The sequence below is a fragment of the Herpailurus yagouaroundi genome, unplaced genomic scaffold (genome assembly GCF_014898765.1).
Source record: "Herpailurus yagouaroundi ecotype Mexico unplaced genomic scaffold, PumYag 186, whole genome shotgun sequence".
NCBI classification, from domain to species: domain Eukaryota; kingdom Metazoa; phylum Chordata; class Mammalia; order Carnivora; family Felidae; genus Herpailurus; species Herpailurus yagouaroundi.
In genome coordinates this window covers 5,121,853-5,146,695 of record NW_024412417.1, presented here as the reverse complement: position 1 = coordinate 5,146,695, position 24,843 = coordinate 5,121,853, and the positions used below count along the sequence as shown (strand labels likewise).

Here is a 24,843-nt window from a genome sequence, read left to right as displayed (position 1 = left end):
ATCCATTTTGAGTTTATTTTTGTGAATGGTGTGAGAAAGTGGTCTAGTTTCAACCTTCTGCATGTTGCTGTCCAGTTCTCCCAGCACCATTTGTTAAAGAGACTGTCTTTTTTCCATTGGATGTTCTTTCCTGCTTTGTCAAAGATGAGTTGGCCATACGTTTGTGGGTCTAGTTCTGGGGTTTCTATTCTATTCCATTGGTCTATGTGTCTGTTTTTGTGTATGGCAGTAGTTTAAATGCAAGTTTCTGTTTTGGAAAGTTCATTAGAAATAATTTTCATTCTAGACTTGTTACTTATTGTTTAAATAATTAGCTCTTGACTCTAATTGAGATCAGTATCCGTAAACTATATTTGCAAAAAATTTTCATAAATTTTATTAGTTTACATAGTCATCTTCTTGTCCCAAAATTTCCAGAATGAAAATTAACACCATGTGATACATAGTTTATATTATCTTTTAACTATCCAGCATAATGCTGGTGAGCAGAATAAATGTTTATTATTACTTAAATAATAATAAATAATGTAAAATATAAATATTATAATATAACAGAAATAATATAAATATATAATAATATAAAAATAATACACATATATAATCATGTAATATAAGAAATAATATGAAATAATAAATTTGGGGCACCTGGGTGGCTCAGTTGGTTCGGTGTCCTACTCTTGGTTTCGGCTCAGGTCATGATCTCATGGCTCATGAGTTCGAGCCACACATCAGGTTCTACACTGGCAGAGTGGAGCCTGCTTAGGATCCACTTCCTCTCCTTCTCTCTCTGCCCCTCCCTTTCTCATGCTCTCTCTCTCAAAATAAATAAATAAACTTTTTTAAAAAGCCATTAAAAGAAATAATAAATTTTTAATCTTCAGAATAAATACAGAAATAAATATTCAGAACAGAGCAAAGAAAAAGAAGTTACAGTGATCCATAATCTGGGTGAAGAGCCCCTAATTCTTTACAAATGATTGCCTCATTGAAAAAAATAAATAGGATGAAATTGTTTTCAATGTCAAGTTTTACAAAAACCAACTTAAACTTTTGAAAGTTGATGTTACAACTCCTCCTGAGAGCAACTTTTGAAAGGCTTCTTATCTGATAACAGTAAAATGACTGTTCAGAGAATAGACACAGAATATCTCCCAAATGGAAGACAAGTACCCAGCAGTAAAGTCACCTGTTCCTTCCCGCTGCTTTGGGCTGGCACCACCCCTCCAGCCGTCCTTCAAATCCCCGGGGAAATGCGGTCCGTCGATCCACCGCTTTCCCACCATCTCTCCCTATTAGGGCCTAAGGATCTTGACTTCTCCCCTGCAAACACTCTTACCCTTATCCTTCTCTTTTCCCTTAGCATTCTTCTGGCAAGACCACAATTGTAATCATATTCGTCCTTCTACCACTCTTGCCTCTACCGAGAGGTGGCTGAAAGTTGCTGAAGAAAATCTCATGACCACAGTCATTAGTCGCACTTTAGTAGAGTGAATGACAGAATTGTCAGACAGACACCAAAGATCCTCCCATATTCCACGGCAGACTTTTGTCCCCTCACTCTTTTAGACAACTATTTCAAATTTTCTACCTCCTCAAACTTCTGTTTGAGGAAACTCAGCTGATGAGAAACTCAGCTGATGACTTCATACTTCTTAGTAAATGAGATACAACCAGATGAAAATTGTCTCTTCCTGTACCCACAACATTTTTTTGGTTACCGTTTTACCCCTTATGGCTGATCCATTTATGAGTAAATAGATTGAGCTAAATTAAATGAAACTTTTTATGTAATGGAAAAATGGGTACAATTCCTACCGAGGCCAACCATTAGGACTTCATTCTTGCCATTATGCCCTTTCTTTCCTGCATCATCGGTTTTTCTGTATGTTCACTAGCTGTGGGCATAATTCTCTAAAATAATAAAGGAAAGCAATCGTGAAAATTGTGAAAATCTCAGAAGAAGAAATAGGCATTCACATATAGGAAGAATGCTGAAACATGTTGATGGATCAGCGTAGCACTGACCGATGTGCCCCGTGTAATACCAGAGTCACCGAGTATTGCTGTTTAATTTTTTTGCAGATGCTGAGTTCCATGAATCTGTGGTGTAACACCATATATTCTGTCTTAGTCTGTTTAGGCTACTGTAACCAAATACCATAGACTGGATGTTTTATAAACAACAAACATTTCTCACAGTTCTGGAGGCTGAGAAGCCCAAGATCAAGGTGCCAGCAGATCCAGTGTCTGGTGAGAGCCTGCTTCTTGGTGCATAGCTGGCCATCTTGTCGCTCTCCACTTATATGGTGGAAGGGGTGAGGAATCTCTCTGGGGTCTCTTTTATAAGGGCAGTAATTACATTCATGGGGCTCTGCCCTTATGATTTAATTATCTCCTACCTCCAAATACCATCGCATTGAGGATTAGGTTTCAACATGTGAATTTAAGGAGGACACAAAAGTTTATGGCATATTTTATCCATCCAAATTAGCCCACTTCGTTATTTTCTGTTTTCAATAGTCCTCAGTCAAATGAGCCAAGGATCAAAAGATGCAGTGATGTGATACCATGTTTACTAGAAAGATTAAGAATCTTTAGGAATAATAATTGTAATCAAAGAAGCAGTAACAACAATTACTCCTATTCATTGAGGTATTTACTGTGTTCAGGGAACTGAAAATACTTTGCAAGTACTTTGCACACTTACATACACTTACAGAATAAACTTTGCAAAATTTAACTGATCTCTAAACATGGCCTATGCTCTGAAAAATTTGAGATGGATAAAACTTGGTCTGTTTTGGAGCAAGTTGCTACATTCTAGCTGGAACTTAGTGAGTTAACCCCAAGCCATCTGGAACATTCAGCTGTTCAGAATAACTCATTTCCAGGGAGCTCTGTATAGCTGAAGACTTACTGTATAAGTTTTCACATAATGTGAATAGAAATGTGAGTATTTGTAACATTTAAACACTCACAATTTCCATAAATGAAAGAAAGTTCAGTATGCGATTTATCATGACTCAGTTTTTTTCTCCCTCCTCAGAACAGTACTTGCATATTTTGGGTAGCTTTTGAATAGGTACCGCTGCAAAATGCAGGAGGTGACAGTTAAACATACGTTTCAGCATTTACAGAGGGTGAATCATGCTCTTTCCCAGTCATTTGGCTTTTCAAGATCCCTGTTAAAGAAAAGATGCAAAAACTCTCTCTTGTGGCTCTTTCATCAGTCACCAAACTTGTGGCTTTTAGAACACATCGGTTTTGAGAAGCTTTTCATGAAGCACCTTGAAACAGCTTGCCATGGAAATGGGAAGAAAGGAAGGCAGACGCCTGGAAAAGAAAATTTTTCTTTTAGTTAACATATCACAGAATGGGCTCTGTGCCCAAACTTGAGACTTCGGAGTTCTCATTGACATTAAAAAAGTTTCCTTTTTTTTTTTTTTCTTTTTTTTTCTTGTAAGGCTGCTGGATTGTTCCTCAGATTTGAAGAAAATTTTTACTCTTGTTCTTGTCTTTTCTCATTTTTTGCACCTTTGTTTTGTAGGCATGTTCCATGTAAAATCTGTACCACTTTTTTCATGTTGAATAATTATGTCTCTCTGGATGTTTCCAGAAAGGTTAGATCTAATGAGTTCCTAAGAAAACACATGCAATAGTAACTTTCTTATCAGATATAAAGTGGTAGAAGACAGAGTTAGAACTGTCTTTCATCAAGGTAATATTTAGAGCTGAGCATATCAACATTTCAGCTCTGCAAATCCTAAGTTTGTTGCCAGACAGTATCTGGAGATTGTTTGGATGTTTTGATTAAATACAGATTCCTTGAACTTCTTTTCTAACAAAACCAGAATCCTGTGTTAGTTCTTGTTCTTTGTTTTTTCTAGTTAGGTCTTATGATAAATGAGATGTCGAATTAATGACTCACATCGCTGAATGTAAAGAGTCTCTTTCATGATCGTAGTCACCTAAATTCACATATCCTACAGTTTATAACCTACACACAGTCATGATGCTTAACAAATAAGCGTTGGAATTTATACAAAATAATTGATAGAAACAAAACGAAACAAGGAAAAATAAGTGGCATTTTTTAAGTTCATAAATTATATTTTTCCAAAATCGTGCTTTTCTGTGTGCAAACAAGAAAGGATATTCTTGGTTCATTTAACCAACACTGACTGAATGCATCCTGTGTTCCAGACACTGTGGTAGATGCTGGGGATACAAACAGAGTATCCACCCAGGGGACTTTATGGTGAAATCAAAGAAAGGACAGTGATAAGATGAAGGCAATGAAGTAAGATGGAAGCTAAGATACTGAAGTTCAGAGAGGAAGACAGAGAATCCCAAGCAGGCTCCTCACTGTCAGTGCAGAGCTGGATGCAGGGCTCGAACCCACGAATCCCAAGATTGTGACCTGAGCCAAAGTTAAGAATGGGACATATAACCAACTGAACCACCCAGGCACCCCCAAAAGAAGTCTTTTGAAAAGAAAGATAAAGAAAATGGGGAAATTTTCTGATGCTATTACAAGCCAAAATAGCAGAATGAGACTTTCTAACAGGTGACCAGATCTGAATACCAACCACCAGTCTATGGAAGACTCTAGGTAAAGCAAACTTCACAGTGGAATTTTTTTGTGGGTTTCGTGGGGGGAGGGCATTCATGGCAGACTGGAAAGCATTGGGAAATAGAATTCTTGACATGGACAAGAAAGTTTTCCCATTGGAAACAATTAAAAACAACAGAATTGTTTCCATGTGGTAGTTATAGCCAAGAAGACTGTCCATGAGCTCATATGGAATAGTCCCAAGGACACACAAAAAAGTACTCAGTGAGGTTTTAGAGGGGATAGAAATTAGCATGTGTGGATGTGCATTGATAAAACAAATTATTGCTGAAAATGTGACCCCATTCATCCTTAGAAGCTGTCATGGCCTGAAGGAACACTTGACCATCTAAAAGCCATGCATAAAACAAGAACAAGAGGCAGTGAGGGTGGGAAGTTGATTGGGGACCAAATTATTGTTGGCTCTACAATGCCATGTTGAGAATTCTTAATTTTGTCTGTCAGCTTTGATAATTTTGTATGAACAGATTTGAATATTTTAAATATTTATTTTTGAGAGAGAGAGAGATTGAGAGAGAGACAGGGAAAGAGAGAGACAGACAAAGAGAGATAGAGAAAGAGAATGAACAGGGGAGAGAAAGAAAGAGAGGGGGGACAGAGGATCCAAAGTAGGCTCCGCCCTGACAGTAGAGAGCCAGATGCAGGTCTCGAATTCACGAACCATGGGATCATAACCTGAGTCAAAATCAGACACTCAACCGAGTCACCCAGGCACCCAGAACAGATTTGAATTTTTAAAAGATAATCACGGCAGCAGTGTTGAGAATGAATGGGGTGGAATAGTGAGTAAGAGCAGTGAAAGCAGCACAACACGGCAGTAGTTGTGGAAAAAAAACAAAATGAAATAAGAGTTGTTTAGGAGTATGAACATGGATGGGTTGAATGTGTTTAACAGGAGGGATCGAGGGGGTGAAATATAAAAAGAAACATACATGGCTTCTGGGTTTCTGGCTTGGGCACAAGGTAGGTGGCGATGCCAGTCACTGAAACAATGATTACAGAAAAAGGGAAACATTTGGATAAAGGGGGGTGAGACTGGCTAGCACGTGCTGAGTTTCACAGATAGCTGGGTCTATACATGTTGGTCTAGACTTCAGGCTATAAGCTGGAGTGGAAAATACAGACTTGCTGTTTTTGTCCTCTTGTGTTTTGTATGATATATTCCACTTAAATTACAATGCTGTTAATTTATACCAAGTTTGAATCCCTGGCCAAGTAATTTATTATTTAATAGAGAATGTTCAGGGAAGGTGAATCATGGAAGATTCTCTTTATATGGATTCATTACTTTTCTTGATCATGGTGAATTTAAATAAATGAAAGATCTGGAAAAACGTTGTTTAAAGCTAAATTAATCCTAATGTGATCTAGGTTATTTGAACCAAAAATATTTATGTCTCATCTCACTTGACATAACATCACTACAAGCCAATTCTTATTCCTAAGAATTCTAGCACTGTTCTGCCTAGTATAGTCAGGCATGGAACTTCTCTGGATTAGGCTTTCAGAAGTTAACCCCTTGTCAAATGACAGTAATGTAACATTGTGTGTCAGGTATACTTGAATTAAAAAAAAAATGTACTTGAAGGGAAAAAGAAAGTTGACCATATTTGGCTTTAAGATGAGGTCTTAATCAGGAAAGTATTGTGGTTAAAAGCAACTTTAGATCTCGGATCTGATCTGATTCTTAGTTGTTATATAACCTTTGTAAATTTATGTGCATTTCTGTACCTTAATCTCATTTTATGCAGAATGAAGGGTATAACAATATCTAACTTATGATGGTGTGAAAGAAATCAGTTGTGAAATAAGCTACCCAGAAGATCTAGCATATTAATAATCATCAAATGTGTTACCTATTATTAATATATAACCTTATTAATAGTATAAGGATAATTTTTAAAAAATACTGTAACAATAAAGGTTAAAATGGAAGCCTAGAAAGAACAACTGAAATACATTCACTAATGGAGAGTAAACCTCTTAGAGTCAGGAACTGTGACTTCCTTTAGTTTCTGCATTATCTGGGCATATAGTAACACTATAATAAAAGATAAAAAATTGTAGTAAAATATGAGAAGCACATTACTTAGTGTAAATTTTATATTAATATAAAAATATAAAATGTTATGTTTGGGCATTAATTGTACTTAATAAAACACCCCCAGGTTCAAAAAGAAAAGTACAAGAAAACAAAAATAAGTAAGCTTAAGAAAAATTGTGATCGTAAAACTCATAGATTAAGAAAATAAAATTTAAAATTTGAGCTAAAGATTTATGAAGAATATTTTGATATGTGTATACATTTAAAGAATACAAATGAAATTCAAATGCTAATCCTCCAGATTTTTTTCACCTTTCACAGTGTAGTTTTTAAGGAGCATTCTGTTAGCAGAAAGCTGGGAAGCAGAGTTCAGTGCAGCGCGGCCTGAGTCTTACTCAGGCCCAAAGCCTCTTGGGAATTCTGAGAAAGTGCCCAAAGCTATGGGCTTCCGCTCCTGCCTATCATAGGGAAGCCATATCTTTGCAAGGAATGTTTTAGCACCATAAAATCAAACAGACCTGGTTTCAAACACAACATCATGAGCCCTGGAAAGTTACTTTAACCTCTTTAACATTATTTTCCTCATGCAGGAAAACAAAACAAAACAAAACAAAAAACACAAAAAAACAGTAACTTAGATTAAGTGGACAAATTCTTAGAAAGACAGAAACAATTGAAAACCACTCAAGAAGAACAAACAATCTGAATAAGCATTACAATAAAAGAGATAACATTAGTAATCACAGATTTCCCACAAAGAAAAGCCCAGGACCAGATAGCTTCACTGGTGAATTTTACCAAACATTTAAAGGAGAGTTAATACCAACCTATCAGAAAGTCTAAAAAATAGAATATGAGGGAACACTTTCCAACTTATTTTAGGAGGCTGACCTTAACCTCATATTAAAACCAAAGACATCACAAGAAAAGTACAGAACAATATCCCTTTTAAATACAGATGTAAAAAATTCTTAAGTGCTAACACATTGAATCAGTGATATATATGTGTGTATATATGTATATGTGTATATATATGTATGTATGTGTGTGTGTGTGTGTGTATATATATATATATATAATTCTGCTTGAGATTCTCTCCCTCTCTGCCTCTCAAAAAAGAAAGAAAGAAAGAAAGAAAGAGGAAAAGGAAAAAATCTTATAGCTCATATGTGAAAGGAAATTGATAGAGGCTTTCCCATAGGTTGTATATCATGTTACTACAATGATTTTGAACCTAAAAGAGAATTCTCCAAACTATCAGTAATATATTAAAAAAAAAAAAAAAACGGTAAGTTTGAATCAATCACCCTGAAAAAACAACAACACAGAATTATCCTATTCTGTCTCTGCAGAAAGTGATAGCACATTGTTCTATAAAGGGACCCTCAAAGAATACAGCCAAAATACGTAGAGAACTATTACAGACAAAGGACAGTCACTTAATTAGTAAAAAAAAAAACAAAAAAACAAAAAAACAATTTTTCTAAATTTTGTGGTATTTGTGACACTTTCCCACTCTTTAAAGTTTATAATTTGTTGTGATTTTTCTCTCATGCAAAATAAAAAATATTAGTCATTAATTTTGAAGTATTTTTTTAAATGTACTCTTTTTTTTAATATTTATTGGGGGGGGGGGGGGGGGGGGGCCCGGACAGAGAGAGTGTCACAGAATCCGAAGCAGGCACCAGGCTCCAAGCTGTCAGCACAGAGCCCTACGTGGGGCTTGAGCCCACAAACTGTGAGATCATGACCTGAACCGAAGTCAGACACTTAACCGACTGAGCCACCCAGGTGCCCCTTGAAATATTTTTCTTAAAGAGATTACCCAAGTAGCATGACTTTAGAACCCACAAAATCTGGATCTACCCATATGTGGCAATTAGCATATAGTAAGCACTACACTAGAAGAAGAGAAAAACACACTCCTTCTGGAAACTCCCATGGAGGTGTCAGCTTTTCCTCTCACCGCCCTGTCACATAAGAATGATGTTTCTCAGAATGGTGAATGTAACAAGATATGCTCACATGGTATGAGTCAGGTCATGGGGGCTGAGTGCTAAAATACACAGGTAGCACATGTATTTCTTCAAACCTGACTTAATTAAGAAAACTATAACAAAAAATCAACAAACTAGGATATCCTCATTCTCTGAGAATTGAATGCTAGGTTCCAGTGTGTCCACCTTCATCCAAAACTGGAGGGAAAAAATCCACTTGGGTTATTCTTTTTCTTCCTTTGTGTATACCCTGGACATTTTGTCAAGAATTTAAGTTTAGAAACTCTCCCTAAAGTATACATGTGGTGCCTAAAATAATCTTGTCATCACAAGTGTCTTCGGCACTATCCAAAATAACCTTCACGATACATCAGTGTCTATTATAGTTGTCAAAAGCTTTGTAGTTGTCATGTATTTAATAACCTGAGTTAAGAAAGTACAGATGAACGTAGGAGGCTAACACCTCCCAGGTTTACCTTGGATGTGGATGCCAAAGATATCAGAGAAAGGGGGATCAACATATGATCCCATATGAACATTTCGGTATTATTCCAGATGGTTACCCAAAAAAATTTTGCTAGGAAAGTTATATTTACATATGAGAGGCCTATTTAAGTGATATTTGTAAAGGTAGGAAAAGTAACATTTTAAAAATATTATTCATTGCTTTGGGCCTTTAGGTTAATGAGAAATCCTTTAGCGCATATATGGTTTTTAGAACATGAACTCAATGCTGATACCATGTGGGAGAAGCAAGTCCAAATGTTGAAAACATAAAGCAATAAGGCTTGCAAAGGTATAGCCAGTGGGGTTCATTCAGGAGATGAGGACTGGATGACAGATCTTCTAAGGCTGACAGTAGTCAGAGATGCCTAATATCAGCTCCAGCTGAGAAGCGACAAAGTAAAAAAAAAAAAAAAAAAAAAAAAAAATCCTCTGGACTTGTCTCCCTGAGTATTCAAGCTTTACTTAAAAGCTTTAACTTTTCAAACTAAAAAGTTATGGAAGGGTGAAATGGAGGAGGCAGGGAACCAAGCTAATATTGTAATGATAATCTCAAATAGATGATTCTGTCTCTTCTACACACTTCATTTGTAGAAAAGAAGTTCAAAAGGAATTATGTAAGGAGCTTAGAAGTATAGATGCCTGAGTCACCTGTTACCCTGTTTGTTGGCTTACGGCACCACATTAAACTTCCAACTATCCACGTCCGTGGTCATGACTTTGGAATGTGAGCCTCATCTACCCCTCCTGGGTGGCATATTCAAGAACCATAGCTGAAAAGAAAAGTAGGGAATTATATATAAAGATCTATGCAAGGAAATCGCCATTACTACCAGAGGATGGGGATGGGGAAACTTATCTGCACTTGTGTCAGTAACATAAGAGAAGGATAAATGGAGAGAATATTTTTAATACTTAAATTTCGAGTTTTATCCCTTTCTACTTTCTTTGAATGTTAATATAGCACAGCTTTTGGAACATGGATGTCACTCAGCACTTAATCTAAAGCTTTACAGCAAAATCTAAGGATTTGCAATATTTTCATACAGACAGGAAAGAAATCTGATGGTTTTTATCCCGGAAAACAGCCTCTAAAAGTCAGTAACGTTCTTGGGTTTCACACTGCAAATAAAGTAAATGTGCTATGCTTCTTATTGTAAAGGCAAAATTCTCTGCCGCTCTGTTGCATTAGATACAATGATGTCATTTTACTTCAGAAATGGCTATCATAAAAGTGGTCAACAGGTACAAACTTCCAATTATAAATAAATACTAGAGATGTCACGTACAACACGATAGCTATAGTTAACACTACTATATGGTACGTCGGAAAGTTGTTAAGGGAGAAAATCCTAAGAGCTCTCATTTCTTTTTTGTATCTACATGAAATGACTGATGTTAACTCGACTTTTTATTGCGGTAATCATTTCACAAATCTAGGTCACATCATCATGCTATACACCTTAAACTTACACAGTGCTGAATGCCAACGACATCTCAATAAAACCTGGGGAGAAATGGCTATTAGAATGTCCTAAGACTCAGGAAACACAGAGGTAGAGAAGGAAAAAGTAGGTTTTGTAATGCTCTTTGCTAGCTCTCTTCTTTGAGTAGTCATTATGACCTCATTTCCCCAATTTAGGAAGGACTGAGTTGTACTTTGACATGCCGCTATTTTTAAATCTACACATCACATCATTTAAAACATATGTTTTAATCAAATCAAGCAAAGATGTCTGGGGTGATTAGCCTGGGATTTTCATTCCTTGAATGCTCTTGGCGTGGATACTCAACCCCTCCTCTTTTACATTCCCCAGATACTATTGATTTCTCCAGTTATAAGCTTTCCATCACTCATGTTTATTTTAGCTTGTTTGCGTGAAAGCCGACACCATATAGTGACAAGAATCACATTCTGAGCCTAAATGCTTAACATTTAACAGGGATTTTAACTAAGAGACCCAACGATGCCAAGTGTAAAATAACCTGTCATTTCTGGATGATCTGCTTTGTTTTATGAGAGAAAGGCAAAAATTTGTTTTAAAAGAAGTCTTTCCAGAAGGGGGTTGTCACAGAAGGTTGATAAAACAGAAAATCAGAAGAATTTGACCATAGCAGAACCACAGAAGTACTGTGAAATTAATATATGTCTTGTACTTGTTGTTAATTATTAAACTTCTGTCCTTCCCTCACTCTAGGTGGACAGGAAGGATATGCTATCATTTTGTGCCAATTTGTGGACAGACATGGAAGAGAGCATTTTCTGATGTAAAAAGGTTAATGCCAACAATGCAGGTGAAGGAAGGTAAGGATTTGATTTTCTTAAACAAAATTAATGTTCTTCTACCAGGACTGATTGATTTAAATCTACAAGCAAGATTTAAACTTAAGACACCAAGTGAACAATCACTAAATCCAATCCATACTAGTACCTGGAGCACAAGTGTGTAATGTTTGTTTACCAAATCATTTCCTTGGCATAAGGATAGCGAAGCCACTGGGGCAGCTCGGTTCTTGAGCCAGAGTGGGGGTGGTGCCACTACTGGAACCAAATAATTTGTTATTAGATTTCTCACAAAAATCTGGGGAAGGCGATAATCGCCTCCCCGTGCGTATTTTGCTTGAGTGTCCTCTACCCCAAGTGCATGTTCCGCCGTAACCTTGTAATACAAGCCAAGCCTCCTAACGGTCTTCGAACACACGTTAATTCACGTAGAAACAGACACTACAGCCGACTACTGCTAGGTTTCTTTGAGATGAACAGCATATTTTGCTCACTGTGGGGAAAAGGCAGGAGGCGGCCTATTGTATGTTGTAACAGTTATCTCTGAATGAATAGAAGGAATTGCTTCCAAATGCAATAACAGAATTACTGTAGATTAGTGTAGCATTGGAGCTTTAGTGCTGAGGTAAAATTGTTTCCTCTATTGCATGACCACGATCTTGAAAGTTTTCATTTTGTTCCAATAATGGAGATGCTTGATCACATACTGAGTCAAGTAAATCACAAAGCTGACACTTCAGCGGTCCCGGACAGGCCATAACTAATGCCAGAGCTGAGGACTGCATTAACCACAATTCGGGTGAATAAAATCCAACACAAGCTCATTTGATTTGGTTACAGTGGAATAGGGACTTTGTTCGGAAACACAATAATGTGTTTATAACATTACACAATAATGTGTTTATAACAATAACAAGAACAATAACAAGAACAACAAATGTTCTTATTCCACACTGTGAAAAAGAAGCGCAGTTACTATTTACTGCGATCTGCAGTCTTTGACTGTTAGGGACAGCACCCCCAGTTCACCACTACTGGCTATCAATGAAAGATATAGAACCTTGTGAGGTAAGGGGACTATCGATATACATTTGAGGATGAAAGAGCTGAGGGACGGCAGCATTATAGTATCAATTACAATGACAAACGTGTGGCTGCTTAAAATTTTTAACTTGAGGGGCGCCTGGGTGGCGCAGTCGGTTAAGCGTCCGACTTCCAGGTCACGATCTCGCAGTCCGTGAATTCGAGCCCCGCGTCGGGCTCTGGGCGATGGCTCGGAGCCTGGAGCCTGTTTCCGATTCTGTGTCTCCCTCTCTCTCTGCCCCTCCCCCGTTCATGCTCTGTCTCTCTCTGTCCCAAAAATGAATAAACGTTGAAAAAAAAATTTTTTTTTAACTTGAAACATGGAAAGGGATTGCGATTCAGTGCAACACATGAATAGCCTATGGCTTCAGCTTTGAAGAGAATGACCCGCTTTTCTTTTGTGTGTACTCAACCAAAATTAGGTAGCACCTTGCGTAAAATGTTGATAAATTTTAGATCGGATCAAGCAATACAAAGTTGAACAGAACTATAACTTCACCCTTTAAATGTGCGTATTGGAGAAGAATGATCACCTTATGTTAGATGTGATTTAGGTAAGAACCAGACCTTTCTGGCTTCATGAGCTCATAGTGAAAGTAAGAGTCAGCAGATGACAGAAGATGTGAAATATTGCTAACGACAACAACAATAACAACAACAATAAACAAGCTATGTAAACACCAGCAAAACTAAAGTGCCCTTTGTTTAAAATTAGGAAAAAAATCCAGGGAAACAAATAAGAAAGTCATTAAAGAACATGATTTTATTATTATCAACTGCATCCCAATTGGTATCCATCTAACCACCCCAATCCACAAGATTCTGTGGTTAAAGAGGCTTAGGGATTGAACCAATGAGCCTTCCAAGGTGAGTTAGTGAACAGAGGAAGTTTTAAATGTTTTAATCATAAGACGTAAAATGCAATTGCTATACTTTGCAGTTAGAAATTGGGGTTTGTTTTAAGGGTATTAGAAGATACTAGAATCAGGGGACCTAGAACTTCCAACTTCTACTTCTGGTTTCCACCCCTTGTTCCACATGAGACTCACAAGGAGCCATGAACTCAGAGGTAAGGACAGACTCTAAATTCAATTTGCCCTAATTCTTGTTGGCTAGCCCCCAATGTCCTGTCACAAAGCAACCTGGACATCTGGGCTGAGCACTTGGGCTTAGACTCATGACTCAAAAGGAGTCTCTGGATCCATTTCTCTCCATCTCAGTTGCACCTCTCACCAGTACCACAGTTGGTGCTCACAAGTGAAGAAGGCATTCGAGGGCGTTGCCATGGTACCTCAATCTGGGAAGTTGGTACATTTGACTCCATCAGTATTTCCTTCTGACCAATCAAATTAACTCCACCTTCTCCCCAAACAGAGGATGGGAGTTGGGGAGGGCAAGAAAGGGACTAGAAGAAAAGAGGCTCCAGTGGAAAAAAAAGTTATGCTTAAAGCTCCTCTCCTGTCCAGAGGCCAATGACTCCACATAGAAAACATGCTTAATTCAATTCCATGAGCAGCTAGGTTCTATCACAAAGGGAAAAGGAGGAAGGTAGAGATACGACATGGTTCTTATTCTCAAAAAGACTCAGGTCTAGCAGAAAATGATCTCTAGCCATAATATCATGTAATAAATGTTTTATGCCTTTATAAATCAATTTACATAGGAAATCCAAGGAGGGAGTTATTATTTCTGCTCTGAGTATGAGGGTGGTTAGAAATGGCTAAAGCATAGACATTTGAGAAAGGTATTTAAAGACAAAAAGTAATTTTAGCAAATTATTGAGATTAAAGACATAATGTAAGGGGAAGGGAGAAGGCAAAGAAGGCAGTAGAAGTTAAGGTAAGGAGATCTGAAATTACATAGCATAGATGCTTAGTACTCTGGCTAGAGATCTGGGGGAAAAGGAGGAACAGGAGACAAGTGCAGGCACAATTCACAGACTCTGGAGTTTCAGCTCCAGAGCACTGCAATAAAGCAAATATCACAATAAAGCAAGTGAAATGAATTTTTGGGGTTCCCAATGCATGTAAAAGTTATGTGAACACCATACTGCTGTCTATTAAGTGTGCAAAGCGTTATGTCTAAACAATGTATGTACCTTAATTAAAAAATGCTTTATTGCTAAAAGTGCTAGCCATCATCTGAGCTTTCAACGATCATGCTTGACACTGATGGCTGCTGACTGATGAGGATGGTGGCTGCTGAAGGTTGGGGTGGTTGTGGCAACTGTTTTCCACATATATATATGTTTTCCAAGCTTTTATTTAAATTCCAGCTAGTCAACATATGGTGCAATATTAGTTTCAGGTATAAAATTCAGTGATTTATCACTTAGATATAACACCTGGTGCTTAGCACAACAAGTGCTAGCCTTAATCCCCATCACCTGTTTAACTCGCCCCTCCAAAAACCATCAGTTTGTTCTCTAGAGTTTAGAGTCTGTTTCTTGGTTTGTGTGACAACTTCTTAAAATAAGACAATGAAGTTTGCCACACTGATTGACTCTTCGTGAATATTTTCTCTGTAGCCAGTGGTGCTGGTTGGTAGCGTTTTATTCACAGTAGAATGTTTTGCTCATAGTATACCTTCTTTCAAATTGGGGATCAGTCTTCTGTCACTTTATTCACTAGGTTTATATAATATTCTAAATCCTTTGGTATCATTTCAGCAGTTTTCATAGCATCTCCACCAAGAGATTGCATCAATTCAGTCACATCTTCACACTTGTAATTATACTTGTGATTCTAGTTCTTTTGCTACTTCCCCCACATCCACAGTCACTTCTCCATGGGGTTCCCACTGAAGTCTTTAACCTCTAAAAGTCATCCATGAGGGTTAGAGTCAACTTCTTCCAAACTGCTGTTGATGTTGATATTTTTGACCCCTTCCTATGTGTCATGGACGTTCTTAATGGCGTCTAGAATGGAGAATACTTTCCAGAAAGTTTTCAACTTACTTTGCTGAAATCCACCTGAGAAATTACTATCTGCAGCACCTATAGCCTTATGAAATGTGGGTCTTAAATCATGAGATGTGAAAGTCAAAATTATTCCTTGATTGATGGGTTGCATAATGGATGTTGTGTTAGCAGGCATAAAAACAATATTAATCATTGCATATCTCCATTGGAGCTCTTGGATGACCAGGATCAGTAATACTTTGAAAGGAATCTTTTTTTCTGAGCAGTAGGTCTCAACAGTAGACTTAAAATACTCAGTAAGCCACGTTGTAAACAGATGTGTTGCCATACAGTCTTTGTTGTTCCATTTCTAGAGCACAGGCAGAGTAGATTTAGCATAATTCTTAAGGGCCCTAGGATTTTCAAAATGGTCAATGAGCACTGGTTTCACCTTCAAGTCACCAGCTGCATTAGCTCCTGACAAAAGAGTCAGCCCGTCCTTTGAAGCTTTGAAGACAGGCATTGACTTCTCTCTAGCTATGAAAGTCCAAGATGGCATCTTCTTCCAATCTATGGCTCTTTCATCTACATTGAAAACCTGCTGCTTAGTGTAGCCACCCTCATTCATTATCTTAGCTAGATCTTCTGGAGAACTTGCTGCAGCTTCCATATCGGCACTTCCTGCTTCACCTTGCACTTTTATGTTATGGAGATGGCTTCTTTCCTTAAACCTCATGAACCAACCTCTGCTAGATTCCACTTTTTTTCTGCAGCCTCACCTCCCCCACCTTCATAGACTTAAAGGAAGTTAGGCCTTGCTCTAGTTAGGCTTTGGCTTAAGGAAGTGTTGTGGCTGGCTTGATCTTCTTTCCAGACCACTCAAACTTTCTCCATATCAACAATAAGGCTGTTTCGCTTTCTTGTCATTTTTGTGTTCACTGAGTAACACTTTTAATTTTCTTCAGTAACTTTTCCTTTGCATTCACAATTTAGTTGTTTGTCATGAGAAGCCTAGCGTTCAGCCTGTCTCTGCTTTCAATATGCTTTCCTCACTGAGCTTAATCATTTGTATCTTTTGATTTAAAGTGAAAGACCTGTGACTCTTCCCTTCACTTGAACACTTCAAGGCCATTTTGCGGTTATTCATGGGCCTAATTTCAATATCGCTGTGTCTTAGAGAAGAGGGAAACCTGAAGTGGGTGAAAGGGGGGAACGCCTCATCAGTGGAGCAGTCAGAACACACACATTTATTGATTAAGTTTGGCATCTTATATGGGTGCAGTTGTGGTACCCCCCCCCCCCAGACAATTAGAGTAATGACATCAAAGATCACTGATCACAGATTACCACAACAAATATAACAATAATAGAAAAGTTTGAAATATTGTGAGAATTTCCAAAATGTGATAGAGAGACAGGAGGTGAGCAAATGCTTCTTGGAAAAATGTTGCCAATAAACTTGCCTACACAAAGGTGCCACCAACCTTGAATTTGTAAAAAAAAAAAAAAAAAAATGCCATTAAAAAGGGGGATGAAGCACAATAAAACAATATATATCTGTATCTGGAAATGATCCAAAAAAAGTATATCATTAGAGTATTAGAGTATACATCAAGTATACCTTGAGTATTCTGCTAAGAAATTGAGTTTTATCTTTGATGATGATGGACATTATGGAAGACCTAGAAAGCTAATGTATAGAAGTATGAAAACCATGGTTGCTTCACAGCTAGAATTCAGTATTTGTTGAATAACTACTATGTGCCTGGTAGTGTGCAATTTGAGTGCTTTGTGGGTTAGATGGTCAAGCCCTTTTCTGTGATTTCCAACTGTAAAATGAACCATAACCAGAAAACTTAGAAATGCATGCTTCTCATAAAAAAAGTGACTAGGAAACTGAGTGGTATCTTTTTGAACTACTGGCTGATCCACAGCAATCTAAAAATTAAAACAAAACCATTTAAAATGCAATTAAACAATCAAGAGAAAAAGCCTCTGCTTTTTTGTGTGTTTGTCATTGCATTTTCACCATTACCTTCTGCTTCATAGATGTGTCGCTTATGAACAATAATGCACATGAAGGTACTTTGTAAATATGCTCCAGATGTTAGTCAGGGTTATTTGTCTCTGACTAGAAACTCCTAGGTGCTGAGTTTTACTGGACATCACTGCTTAGAAGGCCCCCTGTCACTTTAACCTCTAAAATCCTCAAATTAAGCTGTCCCCCACCTCTCCAAATCTGTTTTATTCTGTTTTTTTGCTTCAGGTGATGGCACCAATACATTAAGTTTGCCTAAGCAACAGATTTCGTTGCTCATTAGGATCTTTGGAAGCCCTAAGCACAATATAATGGCACAGCCACACTCCTACTAAACAAATATTTAAAACAAATCCGTAGAGTACATACTCTAAGGAAGTCCAACAACATTTGGATTTTTCCCATAAGGACAACTTGAATGTCTTTTTTGAACTCAATAATGTCAAATTATTCCAAAAATATTTTTAATACCTCTACTTTGCTGGTAGTCTCACTGTCTCCTGAGTAATCAGCATTGTTGGACCCAACACCCTCCACACTCTCTCAGTTCAAATCCTTTACAGCTCCTAACTGGTTAACTTCCTGTTCTGTTCTTTAAACTTTATCTTTATCCCTCCCCAGGCATCCTTCAGGGTTTCCAGACTAATCTCTGGTAAACACAGATCTGATCATATAATTTCTCTTCTTCAAAACCTTCCATGGTTCCGATCATCAGCAAAGCATCTTCTCCTTTGCTTTAACCATGAAGGAAATTCTGAGGAAATAACCTTCTTGAAGTTCTATCAGCAAATAGAACTATAGAACAAATAAATAAAAATGAATAAGTAAACAAAATCAATCATTTCTAAGGGGAAAAGTGTCTTATGATTTCATCATTTTAGAAAGTAAGAGTTTAGAAAGTAAGAGTTTGTTCGTAGCACCCGCATTCGGCAAAGAGAATGGCATTGTTTCTGTCAAAAGCTGTTGGAAATGGCTGTTTAGAAAGCATTTTGATAATGTATTAGTAATAAAAGGAATTTATGGATTTATCAGAGTTAATGTATATGCTATTAAAAAAAAAACAATAGGGGCGCCTGGGTGGCGCAGTCGGTTGGGCGTCCGACTTCAGCCAGGTCACGATCTCGCGGTCCGTGAGTTCGAGCCCCGTGTCGGGCTCTGGGCTGATGGCTCAGAGCCTGGAGCCTGTTTCCGATTCTGTGTCTCCCTCTCTCTCTGCCCCTCCCCCGTTCATGCTCTGTCTCTCTCTCTGTCCCAAAAATAAATAAACGTTGAAAAAAAAATTAAAAAAAAAAAACAATAAAAAGATCTCAGAAACTAAGGTTCTAATTGAAAAAAGAACATTTTAAGCACTTCCATATTATCAAAATGGACACCAAACAGAAGAAAACAAATTTGAGATAATACCATATTGTCTGATTACAATACAAGTAAATTTTAAATAAGTAAGAGAGAACTTTTTTCAAGTTTACTTATTTATTTTGAGAGAGAGAGAGCACGTGCAAGCTGGGGAGGGCCAAAGAGAGTGGAAGAGAGAGAATCCCAAGCAGGGTCCACACTGTCAACACAGAGCCTGATGCGGGGCTCAATCTCACATACCATGAGATTATGACCTGAGCCAAAATCAAGAACCAGATGCTTAATCCACTGAGCCACCCAGACACCCCAATAAGAGATAATTTTAAAAAACTCACATATTTAGAGAGCTTAAAACTTCTGAATAACTAATAAGTCAAATAACAAGTTATGATGGAACCTAGAAAATATTAGAACTAATGGTAAAGAGAATATTGCATATCAAAATTTGCTAGATGAAATCAAATTGATTCTGAAAAGGAAATTGTGAGCATTTTTTGCAATTGCTTGAAACTAATTTAAAAAACAGTTAACAAACCTTTTTTAAAGAAGGTATAAAAAAACAGAATAAGCTAAAAATAGTAGAAGTGAAAATATAATAAAGACTAAACATTAATGATACAGAAAATAAGGGAACAAAATTAAGATCATGAAATAGGAAGAAAAGCATGTGATAGAACAGACAAAAATCATAATATATATAATAATATATAATACATAATAATATAATATATAATTATAATAACATAATACATAATAATATATAATATATATTATATAATTATATATACTAATATATGTGTTATAATAATATATAATTATATAATATTAAATATATATTTTTTTAAATGTTTATTTATTTTGAGAGAAAGAGAGTACATGCATAAGTAGGGGAAGGGCAGAGAGAGAGAGGAAGAGAGAAAGAAGCCCAATCAGACTCCTTGCTGTCAGTGTAGAGCCCAATGCCGGGATCTATCCCATGAATGGTGACATCATGACCAGAGCCAAAATCAAGAGCCAGACCCTCAACCAACTGAGCCAATCAGACACCAAGTTTCATAGTATATTTTTAATATTAACTTCTAGGAGCTAAAATGTGAGGAGAAGCCACAACAAAGCTTGGAAAATACTGAAATAACTTGTCTAAGCTAATTAATATGTGATCATTGTAAAAATGTTATAAAATACTTGAAATAAGTCCAGAATTAACTCCTTTTTCTTAGGAATCTTTCCAGGTAATTTTAGTCTCACTAGTGGTATAATGTGTATATGTACATGTCTGCACATATAGCCACATGATCTGTATGTGTTGTTAACTTGAATTGCTTTCCTAGTAAGTATTGTGGTCTATATTTCTGCAATTTTTTCATGTAACAATGTACCTCAGACATTTTTCTTACATTAGTACATATAGATTTACTCCATTAAAAAAAAATCATCGTTTAGAATTCTGCCTAGAATTTGTACCATAATTTATGATGGGTATTTAAGTAATTTCTAGACTTTCAGTATTGCAAAGTGTTGCAGTTAATATCCCTGAACATATATCTTTGCACATTATAAAGGTTTTTCTGTGAAATTGATTATTTGAACACACAAGTAACTCATGCTAATTGTTTTCAAGTATAAATTGTCGTTAATGTGCAAAAAATACAAGTTTAATTATCTGAATCCTTAATAACCTTCTTGAAAGCTTTATATATCCTTCAAGCAGAAAAAAACAAGTAGATGATAAAATTGTCCCCTGTCTAGACTCAGGCGACGATGGCGACATTTGTTTTCAATTGTTAATTAAACACACATGAAGCCCTTTAGATGAACAGGTGATATGGTTATTCTTAGATGTGTTGCTTGTTTACAACAAGGGCATATTTAGAGCCTGAGATCAAAGTTCTAAAGCTGATTTCAAAACAGTGGCATTAATTGTGCTAAGGCCTGGGACTCTGGAGAAGCAACTGGGAGAGAATGAAAATGACATAAATGACAACAAAGTCACATCGTTTTGTCATTGCTTATAAACAGACCATTACTGACCATTACTGTAATCAAATCATTACATCTTTACTCTACTCAAACCAGTGCATTGGTGCTGGTAAAGGTACAAAACCAAAACAAAACAAAAAAGAACACATTCTCTGCTATTGTCTCAAGGAAGAGATACAGTATGTGTATGTGAGAGGGTTATATTATCACTCATCCATTAATTCTTTTACTTGAAAAACATTTCTTCATCACCTACTATATGCCAAGCTCAGTGCTAAGCAGTGAGCATATAGTATTAAACAAAATTTCATATTATCCCTGGCCTCACAATGTTCCCTTGGATCTGCCATTTAGCCACCATAGTAATTTGAATATTTTGGCATGTACTCTTTCCCCACTATTTTCACTGCCCTATCCTAGCTCAGGATCATTATCATGTTATTCCAGAACTATTAGTTTTTTATAAGTGTTCACCCTGCTCTCAGCCCTAACCTATTAACCCACTATTGTTGAAAGTTTTTTCCTAACACACCATTCTCACTATGTCCTTTCATTCAGAAACAGTTCCTCTGTGTTGTCTGCAATGTCCAAAATGTATACATGCCGGAACTTCCAAAATTTCCCCAGTCTATCCATCCAGCCTGCTAGGAGATACCTCCCTCCCCCACCCAACACACACACACAAGCTTCCCACTCCAGTTAGGTACATGCTCCTCACTAACTCCAGAAATATGCCTGGGACATTTTTGTGTCTGAATCTTAGTTCAAAGTCTACCTTCCATTGTATTTCCTCTTTTATTTTCAATTATCTAGATCCCACTCATAATTTAAGGCCCAAGCTAAGCCGTAACTGAATAAAGTTAGTTATCTTGTGCTTGTTGTATGATAAGAACCAAACTGAGTGCTGGAGTTAACAACAAATACACAAAGTATGGTGTGTTCACTCAATAACAAACATAAATAAGCCATTGCAACACAAAATGACAAATTTAAAGACATATAGAGGTTACTGTGAAATTAGAGAGACAGCTAACACATTTAGAGGCATGAGTAGGAATAAGGAAGGAAGACTTCTTGGGAGAAGTTACTCTCAAGAAGAGTCTTAAAGGCTTAGGACGAGTTGGCCAGGTGAAGGGACTAGGGACTTTCCAAGAAGAGGGGTCAGCTTGAGCAACCACATTGGCAGGATAAACAGCACAGCATATGAGTGGGATTACAATGAATTCAGTATTGCAAGAGAGCAAAGCATGAGGTAGATGGTCATGTAAGATGAGGACAAAGAAATGGACCAAATGATGTGGAACCACCAGCAAGTTTTGTTGGGGATATCATAAGATCAGAATCAAATTTGGATACATTCTTCTGTCCATTGTGTAAGGATGAGTTTGAGCACGTAGTCTTAGTGGCTGGGAGACCAATGTAGTATTCTAGGGCTTTCATTAAAGAAATATAAGTAGTTATACTTCTTATAACTTATAAGAGAGGGAGGGATTCTGGGGCGCCTGGGTGGCGCAGTCGGTTAAGCGTCCGACTTCAGACAGGTCACGATCTCGCGGTCCGTGAGTTCGAGCCCCGCGTCAGGCCCTGGGCTGATGGCTCAGAGCCTGGAGCCTGTTTCCGATTCTGTGTCTCCCTCTCTCTCTGCCCCTCCCCCGTTCATGCTCTGTCTCTCTCTGTCCTAAAAATAAATAAACGTTGGAAAAAAAATTAAAAAAAAAAAAAAAGAGAGGGAGGGATTCTCTCTCTGCCCCTCCCCCCTCAAAATAAATAAGCTTAAAATAAAAAATAAAATAAATAAATAAGGTTCCTGTAGGACAAGGGGGTAGAGGTGACCGGGAGATTCTGGACCACTTCAGAGCTAGAGAGAGAACTGAAGCATTACTGACATAATACCACCAGGATTACTACAGTGTATTACCACCTCTGGTGGCAGTCAACATCGGTATGTGGATTTGTTCAAGGAACTGCAGAAAGTGGAAGAAATGTGAGTTGATGGCAGAAACTTGAGGAACATCAACACTGAAGATGTAAACAGTAACAGCAAAATTCATGGAAAAGACGAAGAAAGAGTGCTCAGAGATGTGTAGCTGATTAAAGACAGACTGGCAGAGTGGTGTAATGGAAAGCTAGAGTGGAACGCGTCAAGACAAAGGGAGCAATGAACCTTGTCAGATGCAAGGGACACATCTATCCAATTCAATGGGCTGGTGGCAGGAAAAGCCAGACTTCTGTTTATAAAGAAGTGAGTAAGACAAAGAAGAGAAAACTTAATCCTACGTTCAAGAAATAGTAATGACAGGGAAGAGGAGAGAGAGGCTGATGTAAGAACAGCATGTGGTGAAGGGAAGATCTTTATTTAGGATGCAAGATATTTATTTGTTTGCTTATGGTTTTTTTTCAAGTTTTTTACGTGATTATTTATTTTTGAGAGAAAGAGAGAGAGGGAGGTAGAGGGAGAGAGGAAGAGAGTCAGAGCACGAGCAGGGGAGAGCAGAGAGAGAGAGGGAGACACAGAATCCGAAGTAGGCTCCAGGCTCGGAGCTGCCCACACAGAGCCTGCTGTGGGGCTCGAACTCAGGAACCATGAGATCATGACCTGAGCCAAAGTCAGAGACTTAGCTGACTGAAACACCCAGGCACCCCTGTTTACTTACGTATTTAAGCTATTATGTTTCTCTAACACAGAAGTGAGGCTGAAGATCTAAGATAGAGAAGATAATTGATGGAGGAAATCATAAAAGAAGGCAATTGACTCCGTGCACCAATGGGAAGGGAAAGACCAGTTTGTTCTCTAAGACTAAAAGGAAGGAGTTGAATTGTGGGTATGTAAATAAGTGTATAGATAAAGAGAGCAGAATTGAGGAAGAGCATGTGTGATGATCTCATCTTTCCTCTGAAAGTAGGATATTTTCCCTAAAAGTGGTCCCAAGGAGCTCTATCTCCATTTGTACTCCTATGGCACTATTTTCTGAAAGATTCCTTAAAAATGCTCTAGAGTACCTTTTGTTTCTACATGCACACACACACACACACACACACACACACAATCTTTAACCAAATTATTTGCTTTCTTGAAAAATTACTATTGGTCATATTGGCTGTCACATACGCCCAGAGTGGGCTTACTCTATGACTAAAGAATAAAGATAGATTCAGTAGTAAATTCAAGCCCTCCAGATATCACAAAACAATGTATAAGATTGCAAGATGAAAAATTAAAAAGAAAACAAAAGAATAAATAGTAGAGAAGAAATTAAGAATCACTGCCTATTTTTAGCACATTAGAAAAATGAACAATTCTAGAGGTTTTTAATTCTTTGAGATTTTTCTGTACTAAGATGAAAGAGAGAGAGCAGATGGAAAGAGAGAACAGAAAAATACAAACCTAGAAAAATAAATATTATTTTGCTACTCTATGGATCCTCCACAACATGGTGCTTGGCATATGGCAGGAGTCAAGAAATAGATAACTAATGGGCTGATATAAACACTGATAAAGGAGTCATATATATGATTCATACAGAAACATGTAACTCCTTAACAATGGCATGATCGCTAAGAGTGAAGAACCTCAGAGAATTAGAAATAATTAAGATAAGAACTGGAGCAGCGCTCTATGGACATTGTGTACCCATATGAAAGGCCATGTGATAGCCCTTCCTGACCCCAAAGCCCCTGGGTGTTTTGACAGGCCTTATGAATATATCGCCAAGTGCGAGGCTGTGGATGGCCGACTTGCACCTGCTCTCAGATCCCACCCAGCAGCACAAGGGCCCATGGGAAATAGGGCCAGACCTGTTTGGCTTCAGCTCAGCGTCCACTTCTATCGACAGCCATAAAACTCAAATAGAGTCTAAGGAAGTGAGATATTTGGTAAACAGGAAAACGGGATTGCCATTTGTCCTGGTTTCACACCAATGGTGGGAGCCAATATAGTTGATCACAACAAAATTTTCCCTTGATAGCTTCACTTTACATCTTCAGTGACCTGCGTGGAGTCTGGCAGAAAACATGCACTGTATGGC

The 24,843-nt window shown here is 37.5% G+C and overlaps 1 protein-coding gene across 3 annotated transcripts in view; it reads left to right on the top strand.

The window, feature by feature from the left end:
• TRIQK (triple QxxK/R motif containing) overlaps positions 1-24,843 on the top strand; it is a 291,278-nt gene that overhangs the window by 261,591 nt on the left and 4,844 nt on the right. For all 3 annotated transcript variants that reach the window (XM_040493968.1, XM_040493967.1, XM_040493966.1), the window contains one exon: positions 11,377-11,483. The gene's annotated coding sequence lies outside the window, so the exon portion shown is untranslated. The remainder of the gene's footprint in view (positions 1-11,376; positions 11,484-24,843) is intronic.